The following is an 11,084-nucleotide window of genomic DNA, read 5'->3' on the forward strand; positions in this document are numbered from 1 at the left end:
ATAATCGAAAGTAATGTGTTGGGAAGAAATTAACAAATACGGATGAGGGTGGGTGTGTTTCTCAGCAGGAAAACCGACTCTGTGTTGAAATCCTTGTGTGGAAACATCTGTTTCTAACCATTCTGAGCTAGGAAGAATGTGGACACCGAGCATGTGGTTCCCTTGGAAAATGTTTGCCTCAGTCTTGACCTAAGAGATAGCATCTGGACTGGGGAGGAAACAGAAGTGATCCTGGAATTACATTCTCTTAAAAACAAAACAATACTAAACAAAAACCACATCCTTATGCTTTTTTGAAGGGTTTCTTCACAACATAAAAATTATCCAAATTTCCTCTGTTTATTTTTTAATCCCTCACCCAACTGCCCCATGGTTAACATCTGACGTGACTTGAGCACCTTTGTCAAATTAAGAAACTGTCACTGGTGCATTACAATTAACTAAATCCCAGACTTTATTTGAATGTCACCAATTTTTCCTCTAATGCCATTTTTCTGTTCCAGGATCTTACCCAGGACACCACATTGCATTTAATTGCCATTTTTCTTTGTCTCCTTCTTAGCTTTTGATGACCCTCCTCTTCATTTTCACTGAGACAATAGCTTCACAACAGTTTCTTAAGCAGCTTCCCTAAACATACAGGAGCCAACTTTTCAATTATATCTATATCTTAAAAAAACAAAAACAAAAAAACCTGTGGAAAAATTAGAAAATTCAGCCAAAAGGCTCTCCTGGCTACCATTTTAATCTACATAAAACCAATCACAATCCATTTAACAAATTTATTTTCCATGATGCTATTGACTACTCTCCATAACTCAACATACAGCTGGGTCCATTTCATAGGTCAGAACGAGAGGTTATCAGGTAATATAAAGGACCACATTAGAAGAAGCAAACTCTTAGGAACTAGACTTCCAGACTGGGAAAGAACAGAAATTTGGACTAGACCACGCTTACGTGGCTGAGGGGATGGACATTCAGACAGCTGGATGACCATATCCAGAGAGTCAGGCTACAGACCATTTGGGAGACCCCAGGCATGTAGCATCAGAAAGTGGAACAGACAATAGGAGCCAGGGGGTGGGCTGGCAGTGGTAGGAGGGTAGATGAATGGGCAGGTGGGTATCTGAAAGAGCTAGGAGAAATGCAGGAGCCAGCAGGCAATGATGGGGAGGTTGCTAGAAAGGGCAGGAAGGACATCAGCTTGGGCCCACACTGCGAACAAATCAGACACAGGATCCTGGTGGACTTGTTACCTCACATACACAGTTCTAGCCTAGATTTCTCATGTTCTGAGTGGATTTGATGTTTTGGAATAAACTGGCAAAGAGTAGTGATCTCCAAACACTTTGCTGCTTAAATCCATGTGCATTTTAAAATTTCATGCCACGTTGTACCATTATACAGTGGTTGGCAGCTTCTAAAATGGCCCCCATGATTCCCGCCTCCTAGTGTTCACACCCTTGTGTAGTCCCCACTTTGAATGTAGGCTGGACCTAGTAACTTGACATTGATCAACAGAATGTGGCACAAGTGATGGGATATCACTTTCAAGATTAAGTTCTAAAGACTGTTATTTCAGCTGTGCTTTCTCTCTGGCTCTTCTCACTTGTTCTCTTGGATGAAGCAGGCTGTCATACGGGGAACTGCCCTACAGAAAGGCTCATGCAGCATGAAATAGAGGGTGGCTTCTGGCCAATAGCTAGCTAGGAATGGATGCCCTCAGTCCAACAGCCTTTGAGGAAGGGAATCCTGCCCACAACCACTTGTATGAACTTGGAAGTGTCTTCTCCTCCAGCTTGGCCTTGAGATGATTATAGCCCCTGCTCAACACCTTGATTCCAGCCTTGGTTCCGTACAGACCTGTAATAGACCTGAGCCAGAGGAGCCAGCTAAGCCACTCCCAGATTCCTGACACACACAAACTGTGAGGTAATAAATATTGTTATTATAAGTTGCTACATTTTAGGATGATTTGTTATGCAGTGATAGGTGACTGATATATACACTAAGGTAATTCCACTCTTAGGTCAGTGGTATAATATTATGTCATCAAATGCAGCAGTACAAAGCTGTGAGAGCAAAGTAGTTAAACTTGAACTCTAGCCCCTAATGGGTAGAGAGGTACCCTGAGGTAGGGGGACAGCAACCAACCATGACACACAGAAGTGAAGGCTACTGAGAAATGAAAGAGAATCAATCTATAGTATGGAAATAGGAAGTTCATTATTTCCAGCAAGAAAACAAAAAGACCCAAACTGTTTATAATCAGCCTGATGGGGTGGGCAGAAGTAAGCAGAAGAACAGAGTGGTAGCAAGAATATCAGGTGGAGTCTCCACTGCAGTTGGGAAGGGGCACTGGAAAGAAAAAGATCTAGTGTTCTAGGAGCACCAGGGATTCATGTAATAAAATGGTGATTGTGGTTTCAGATTAAACCAAACCATTTCCTGTATAGCAGAGAAAGACACTCTCTTGCCTTCACTCCCCCCTCCACCTCCGCCAGTTTCCTTTCCCTAAGGTGAGATTTTATAAATACATCCTTACAGGCAGTAAAAACAGGTAATTTATAAAACTTTTAAGCCTGATTGTAGTCTAGACATAATATATGTTACATATTCTTAAAATCAGGTTTGTGTTAGGGTCAAATGATATATGTAGTCTGTAGATTAGGTATTCAAGGAATATACAAAAGAAATATTCTAGGCAGTCACTATACTCATTAGACACTTGCCACTCAAAGTGTGGTCCATAGCTTTCTTCCTTAAATCTACACTCAACATAATTAACCAGCCAGGCTACATGAGACAACCCTATGATTATTTTAAGTTTACTTCATAACCTTGTGATTTCACCTGAAGCAAAGAGACCAGCTTTTCTCTGAACAGCCAAATCTCCCACACTCTCATTTTCGATAGTCAGGACAGGAGTTTGAGTTTCCCTTTCTAGAAGGATCTGTGGCTGGGACTTGCTGTTCCTGTACAGCTTTTAGAACCTCATGCATGCACTTCTATTTAAAAGTTGTCTGTCTACAAATGCTTAAGAGAGCAGACAATCTGGTTTCTCCTTCCCTTTTAGGTAGTTTATGTTGGAAAGAAATGTCTGTGTTTTTGTGACAAGAGGAGACGAGACGCTAAAAAAGAAGGCATGGTAGAAGATAGGCTGGGAACAAGGTCAGCATTCCACTCACAAACACCAACACGTCTGACTGGATGATAAAATATTGAAGTACAGGACTTCAGTGCTAGTTAAGCAATGAACACTACCCTGAGCCACATCTGGGTGCCCCCTCTGCATGACCCAGCATGCATGGTCTAGCAGGGATCTTCAGGACAGCTCAACTCAAGGGCCATCATATTCTATGTGTTCTCATTCTGTGTCCCACACTTGGTCAATCCCTGAGTAGTTTATGCTTAGGAGTCAAAAGACCTGGGTTTTATCTGGCTCCACCATTTGCACACCTAATCACAAGGTCTTAGTTTCTTCATCCGTGAAACATAAAGTAACTGTTAAATCAACTGTTTGTAAAGTGTTTTGTGTCATAATCGATAAAAGCTACTGTTGCTTTTGAATTTCTTGCCCACTTATGAATAATGGGCTCTCACATCTTCTTCTATCTGCTAAAGTGCTTTCTTTTCCCTTAGGCCTATGGAGTTGCCCAGAAAATTCAACTATAGTTTCATAGCTAGCATAGAGGACTGGGAGGTTGAGGCTTCTTTTTCAGGGATGGTTATGGTTGTGGTTGTGGTAGGGATGCTTAACTCTTTGTCACATGTCTCATTTTAGAAAAACATTTTCAAACATGCTGCACAATTTTCCCATATTCTCAAAGAAGATGTCAAGCATTATTCCATTTGCTATGTCTCAAGGCACACATCATGATCATCAAACATTGCCGTCTTTCCCTGGTGTTGGTCTCTGTTTGGATTGCCAGACAAAATGAGTATTTCCAAAGTATACTCAGTTAAAAATTACTCACTGTTTATGTGAAATTCAAATTTAACTGGGTTTCCTGCTAAATCGAGCTAGTCTAAGTCTCCTCTAGCCTCTCCCCACTTCTAATGTGTTTCCTCTAATCTGTTGTAGGGTGGGGTTGAAAACGGAGCTTGAAATTATAGCGTTTCCAAGACTATGAAGTTCTCAATTCTTTTCCATCTACACTCACTTCCCTATAGCTTCAAATATTATCTGTCTTCTCACCAAACCTATTTCCCCAACTCCTCTTCCCTGAGTTCTAGGACTCTTAGGCTCAGTAGTCTCACCATCCCTGATGAATTGGCAATTGAGATCTCAAACCTGACATGCTCAAAGCAGGATTCTTTTTTTTTTTTTTTTTTTTTTTGAGAGGGAGTCTTACTGTGTTGCCCAGGCTGGAGTGCAGTGGCAATGGTGCAATCTTGGCTCATCAGCTCACTGCAACCTCTGCCTCTTGGGTTCAAGTGCTTCTCCTGCCTTAGCCTCCTGAGTAGCTGGAATTACAGGTGTGCACCACCACACCCAGTTAATTTTTGTATTTTTAGTAGAAATGGAGTTTCGCCATATTGGCCAGGCTGGACTCGAACTCTTGGCCTCAAGTGATCTGCCCACCTCAGCCTCCCAAAGTGCTGGGATTACAGGTGTGAGCCACTGTGCCCTGTCCAAAGCAGGATTCTTGATGCTCCTCACCTTCCCCAGCATTCCCTATTCCACCAGTTTCTCCTCTAATATTCTACATGTCAGTATATGGCACTGAGGGCCAATAACCTAAGAGCCATCTTGGATGCTGCTCTGTTTTGCCCACATATTTCCTAGTCCATCAGCTTGTCCTGGTGGCTTGTAACTTGCTCCCCAAATATTTCTTCAGTGCCTCCTTTATTCTCCATTCCTACTGCTAAAATCACACTTTATGCCATTATCCCCCCCTGCCTGGACTAGTGCCATGAATTGAGCAGGTCTCTTGGAATACCTTCTTGTCTCCTTTCTTCCCCCAAGTAGCAGCCAAGGGACAGTATCAAAGCAGCAATCAGATCAGATCGTAAGTCCCCTCCCTCGTTGATTCACACATTTAAGGCCCTACGGCAGTCCCCTGTTGGAACTACTGGCCAGAAGTTGGTAAGTCTGTAACAGAGGTTCTGAAATGGGGGCAATTTTGTCACCCAGGGGACATTTGGCAATGTTTAGAGACTTTTTTTGGTTGTCATCACTTGGACGTGATACTGGCATCTAGTGGGTAGAGCCCAAGGATGCTGCTAACCATGCTTCAGTGCACAGGACTGGCCCCCACAACTAAGAATGGCCAGCCCTGAACATCACTGAGGAGCTCCAGCCTAAAGCGAGCAGTATCACAGTGTTTAAGATGAAAGAGTCAGGGACTCGGCCCCGAACTCTAGCTGAAAAGTTCTTGTGCTAACAAGCCACCTGTCTGCATTAATGAACATCTTCATTCAACTGCTCCCTTCAGCTGCTGCTAGGAAGGACCTCGATAGAGACGCAACAGAGAGAAGCTGAGCTGTGCTGAGAGGCTTGTACATTCCCACCAAGAAGCATAACTAGGGTGCTTAGAGTTGACATAACCCTGAGCAAACCATACCCTCATTAAAGAATAATCCAATTTAAAAAGAAAGCCTTGTGTACTCATGGGTTGTTTTTCCAAAGGTCTCAGAGGACAGATCATGAAAGCTTTGAACCACCAGACTGTACACGGCTGCCCAGTGAATTTGTAGAGAACAAAGGCCTCTGATATTTTTTCCCTCCAAGCTGTTAGTCTTAAGTGAAACAGGGTAAGAAAGTTCTCTTTAGTATCTTCTGACAATTAAAGGATGACATAAGCAATGTGTTTTGATCTCTCATAAAAACTATGAAATTTTATTTCTTCTGGCAAAACATCTTTTCCAACAGCATTCCAACAAATTAACAAGAGCAACTTCAGATGCATGTTTTTTTTTTCCACTTAAAAATGCAAAAGAAAAAAAAAACTGTTCTTTTGGCTTTATTAAGCCAAACAGACTTAATGTAAGTCTAACCTTTCCTGCTACTGAATAATCTCATGTAATACGAATACAGCCACCGAAGAGCTAGTAGTTGCTAATTATATCCCTCAACTAGCTTTCCTGTTAACCATTTTTAACTTGGGTTTCCCCCGATGGGTAGGAAGCATACTATGGTGTGGTTTACCGGAGAAGCCCTCTGAAATCCCCTTTCATTTGATAGCGTAAAGCCAAAACCTATCTTTGCCTGACAGGTTCCTATATACATACATATATGTAGACATATAATTTCAACTTTTGGATTCAGGGGGTGCATGTGTAGGTTTGTTACATGGCATATTACATAATACTGAGGTTTGGGATGTGAATGATCTGATCCCTTCACCCAGGTAGTGAACATAGTACCCAACAGTTAGTTTTTCAGCCCTAGCCCCTCAATGTCTGTTGTTGCCATTTTTAGGTGTCTGACAGGTTTCAAGAGACCTGTAGTGACAAAAAGACTAAGTAAAAGACAGGACACGGTTTTGGCAGAAGACTCCATGAGAGACACAAAATGGATGTCCACAGGAGTCAGATATTTTGCACGCTTTGGAATAGTATATTTTGGACTCTCTTTGTGCCAGTAACTCTGAACTCTGGCTTCATATTAGAATCACTTGGAGATCTCTTTAAAAAACACCGAAGCCTGGGTTGGGCCCCAATCTCAGAGTTTCTGATTACCTGGCCTGGGGAATGACCAGGGCATAGGGATTTTTTAAAGTTTCCCAAGTGACTCTAATGAACGTTGAGGGTTGAGAACCACTGCTCTAGACCAGGATTTCTTCACCTCAGCACTACTGATATTTTGGACTGCATCATTTTTTTGCTGTGGGGACTGTCCTGTGTATGGTAGGATGTTTCCCAGCATCCTTGGCTTCTACCCACTAGATGCCAGCAGCACCCCTTCCCCAGTTGTGATAACCTAAAATGTCTCCAAACATTGTGAGATATTCCCTGAGAAACAAAATCATCCCCCTCCCACATTGAGAGTCACTGCCTTGGCCACTGCATGTGAAATGTAGTTACACAGATAGTATGATGGGTGAGTAGATGAGGGGTTGGAGATCCAATTCTATAAAATAAATACAAAGGAATAAAACAGTTGTTCAATATCCCATCCTCAGCCCAGAGGCAGGATTAGTGGTTACGTTCCCTAACTCTACACTGAAATAGCTTTCCTCTAAATTACCAGCACACAAACTAAACTGCCTCCTTATCATTATTATCATTATTCAAGACAGGATCTCGCTCTGTCACCCAAGCTGGAGTGCAATTTAATTTAAATTAAATAGAGGTAAAATTTCAGTTCCTTAATCACAGTAGTTACATTTCAGTTGCTCAACAGTCACATGTGGCTAGTGGCTGCAACATTTTAATGCAGAAATAGAACATTTTCATCACTGCAGAAAACTGGACAGCAGTTTATAACCATAGAGCTTATGGTGACATTGTCATGCTTAAAAACCTCTGTTAGCTCCCATTGCCTTAGGATCAAGTTCAGTCTCCTAGCTTGGCATTTAAGATATTTTACTATCTAACTCCAGATGTCTTCTCCAAACCCCTCTTTGCTCCTTAGTCTCCTTTGCGCAGCCCATCCCTTTATAGGAAAGATCAACGCACTTCCCCACCTCCCAGCCTTTGTCCATGTGATTTTATCTATCATGGATACCTTTTCACTAACTCCTTCACTTGGCAAATTCACGCTTGATCTCCAGATTCAGTTCAAATGTCCCTACAACCTCCCTTCCCACCTTAATTCTCCAGATACCAAACAATTGCTCCATTCACTGTCACCTCACAGGACTTGAATGCCTGTTGATTGCATACTTCTCACATTTTGTCATAGTTGTTTCTCTATCTCCCATGCCTAATTCGGTGCTCCTGAAGGTGAAGGAGTGGCTTTATTTCTCTCTGTATGACCAAATGCTAGCACAATGTAGGCAATCACATTTCAAAGAAATAACTAGCTAACGAATAAAATGGCATAATTCGACACATTTAACACCACAGAATTCTAACAGCCCACACCTGTGCAATTGAGAGCATTCTGGGATTGGTCTTGATGTTCTCTGGGATATGAACATTTGCCTTTTATTTTATTAGCAGGATGAGCATATTTGGAGACTAGAGGGCTCTTTACTGAGATAGACAATAAATTTATTTAAAGGTTGTATCTCCTGGGCTGATAGTCACAAAGAGTAAGAAAGAAAATACAAAGGAAATTTATTGTTCTCGTATGTAGACTTCATCTCTCATATCAGTTAAACAGATATATCTCAAAAGAATGAAAATTAAACTAGAGAAAATCATTAAAAAGATCAGATTAACATTACAGCAACACAGTATTTCCTCCCTGACACATTCTTGGTTCACTCTAAAAGGTCATTTGTCTGCACTACCAAACTCAGAGCTGTATCTTACACTTCCTTTCTCTTTTCCTCAGCACTTAACACAGTGTCCAGTGCATAGCTGATGCTCAGTTAATACTTGTTGAATAATAAGATTTTTAAAAAACAATAGAAAACAGGTGATTATAATGGAGGGGGTGGTGTGAACACTAAGTCAAACAAGATTGAGTGAAATTACTATTCAAGACTACATTAGCTTTCTATTACTGCCATGGCAAATTACAACTTAGTAGCTTAACACAATATACATTTATCACCTCATGGTTTTATAGGTTAAAAGTCCAACATAAATCTCATGGCACTAAAATCAAGGTGCCAGCTGCACTGCAGTCCTTCTGGGATATTTAGGGGACATCTTTTTGCCTTGCCTTTTTCACCTTCTGCCTGCTACCGGCATTCTCTGCAGTAGTTGAAAAAGGCAATTTCAATGGTGGGTCAAGTCCTTCTGGTTCTGCCATCAGATCTCCCTCTGACCACAGCCCAAAAAGTTTATCTCATTTTAAGGACCCACTCAGCCAATCCAGGATAATCTTCCCATTTCAAGATTCGTACCTTTAATCCCATCTGCAAACTTCCTTATGCTATGTAACACGTTCACAGGTTCCAGGGGCTAGAGTATAGACATCTTAAGGGGGCCATTATTCTGCCTGCTACAGGGGAGTTACATATAATGACGAGAATTACAAAGAAAAAAACAGGCAACTGCTGCTACATGTTCCCTGGTCTTCTCACAAGCAGCATGAAATATAAATGCTTAAGCTTTAGATTTGAATAGTTTCCTAGATCTATTTTTAAAATGGCTTTTTTACCCCTTAGTATACTAGTAATATATGTAAACTGTCAATAGTTTGGAAACACAAAAAACTTTGAAGAAAACAAAAACCACCCTAAATCCAACCAAGTAGTCATAACCAGTTACTATTTATGTGTATATTATTCTGATATTATGTAAATACATACCAAATTTATATATTTATAAGTTAAAAATATTAACTTATTCTAAAGTATTCCTTTATTCTATTTCCCCTCTAAATATTATCCTAAATATGTTCTCATTGCATTAAAGCTTTTTCATAAAAGATTATTTCTCCTCACTCACATTCTGAACCATATTATTGCCTCTGAATTTATGTGTTTATTATCGTATTGTTGGACACAAAATGTTCATTTCTAGAACTTTGTATTTATAAATAGTATGTTTAGAAAAAGGTGTAATTCAAAAATCTGTATGTACAGCTCTGATTATTTCCTTAAGGGTATAAATGAGGAATTCTTGCATCAGAGACCATTTTAAGATCACTGGTACTCCTCACCTCATTTCCCTCCAAACTGACTACACCAGATTTATCCCCATGAGCAGTGTACAAAAGTGCCCTTTGCAATGAACTCTGAGCAGTGCTTGCCAGTGCTATAGACTAAATTATGGCTTTTTCCCCAAAATTCATATGTTTAAGCCCTAACCACCAATGTGATCAGATTTGAAGGTAGGACTTTTAGGAGGTAATTAAGGTTAAATGAGGTAATAAGGTTAGGGTCCCAATCCAATAGAATTGGTGGCCTTATAAGAAGAGGAAGAGAGAGAGAGAGATCTTCGCATAAATACCACATGCACATACAACGAGGAAAGGCCACATGAGGACATAGTGAGAAGTTGGCCGTCTCCAAGCCAGCAGGAGAGCCCTCACCAGAAACAGAATTGGCTGTCACCTTGAACTTGGATTTTCTAGCCTCAGGAACTGCAAGAAAATGAATTTCTGTCGTTTAAGCTACCTAGTCTGTGGTAGCTTTTTATGGCAGCCTGAGCTAATGAGCTAATGCAATGATGGGTAAAAAATGATGTCCTTGTTCTGTTAATTGGTGATGACTTGATTTCTAGAAGGAGGGTCATTTTGTTTACAGGCTACTTTTCATGTCTCTGGGAAAATTCAGAGTCTATTGTTGGACTCTAAAACAGAATGTCACAAAAATCATAAGGCATAGAGGACTGAAATTCAATAGCACTTCCACAGAGCTAGAATTGCATTCTTTAGAGTAATGCATTTTTAAATGTCTGCATCAATCAGAACAAATGCTTCAACCCATTTACATAAGCGCTTTTTGATTTTAGTCTCCATTTATCTATTTTTAAAGGCTTAAAGATCTAGCTATAAGAGTACCAAGAAAACTCTTTTGCCCTTGTAGATGAAGTTCACAACCCGTGTGCTAAACTATTTGATTCCTTCAAGCACCATATGAGTTAGGTGGTGTTGGGTTGATTGGGCAGTATGGATGGTGGAAGGAATTTATTGACTTGAAGGACATGAAGATGCAAGGCTAGTGCAAGAATCCATGTGTGAAGCCAGTGCATTTGGAGTCACATGTAAAGGTCACCAAGGCCTTCTCCAACAATCTACAAAATAAGAATGGGTAGGAGGAAACTGAAGACAATTTTACATCCTTGTGACTAGAAAGGAGATGTGAGCTAAGAAGAGACTTCAAACATGACCAAATGAAGCAGAGGCTAGCAGCCCAGGCAGTAATACTTCTTCCTTGGTGGCTAATGATGTTATAATGAGTAACTGCAGACAAAGTCAGCAGTTCTTAGACACAGAACAGCACCTAATGCAGCAAGTGGTACCTAGGGGAAGGTCTGGAGAGGAGTTTGAAAAGGGGCTTCTAAGATAGTAAACG

Source organism: Sapajus apella, unplaced genomic scaffold (assembly GCF_009761245.1).
Source record: "Sapajus apella isolate SASKATOON/1434 unplaced genomic scaffold, GSC_monkey_1.0 scaffold17, whole genome shotgun sequence".
NCBI classification, from domain to species: domain Eukaryota; kingdom Metazoa; phylum Chordata; class Mammalia; order Primates; family Cebidae; genus Sapajus; species Sapajus apella.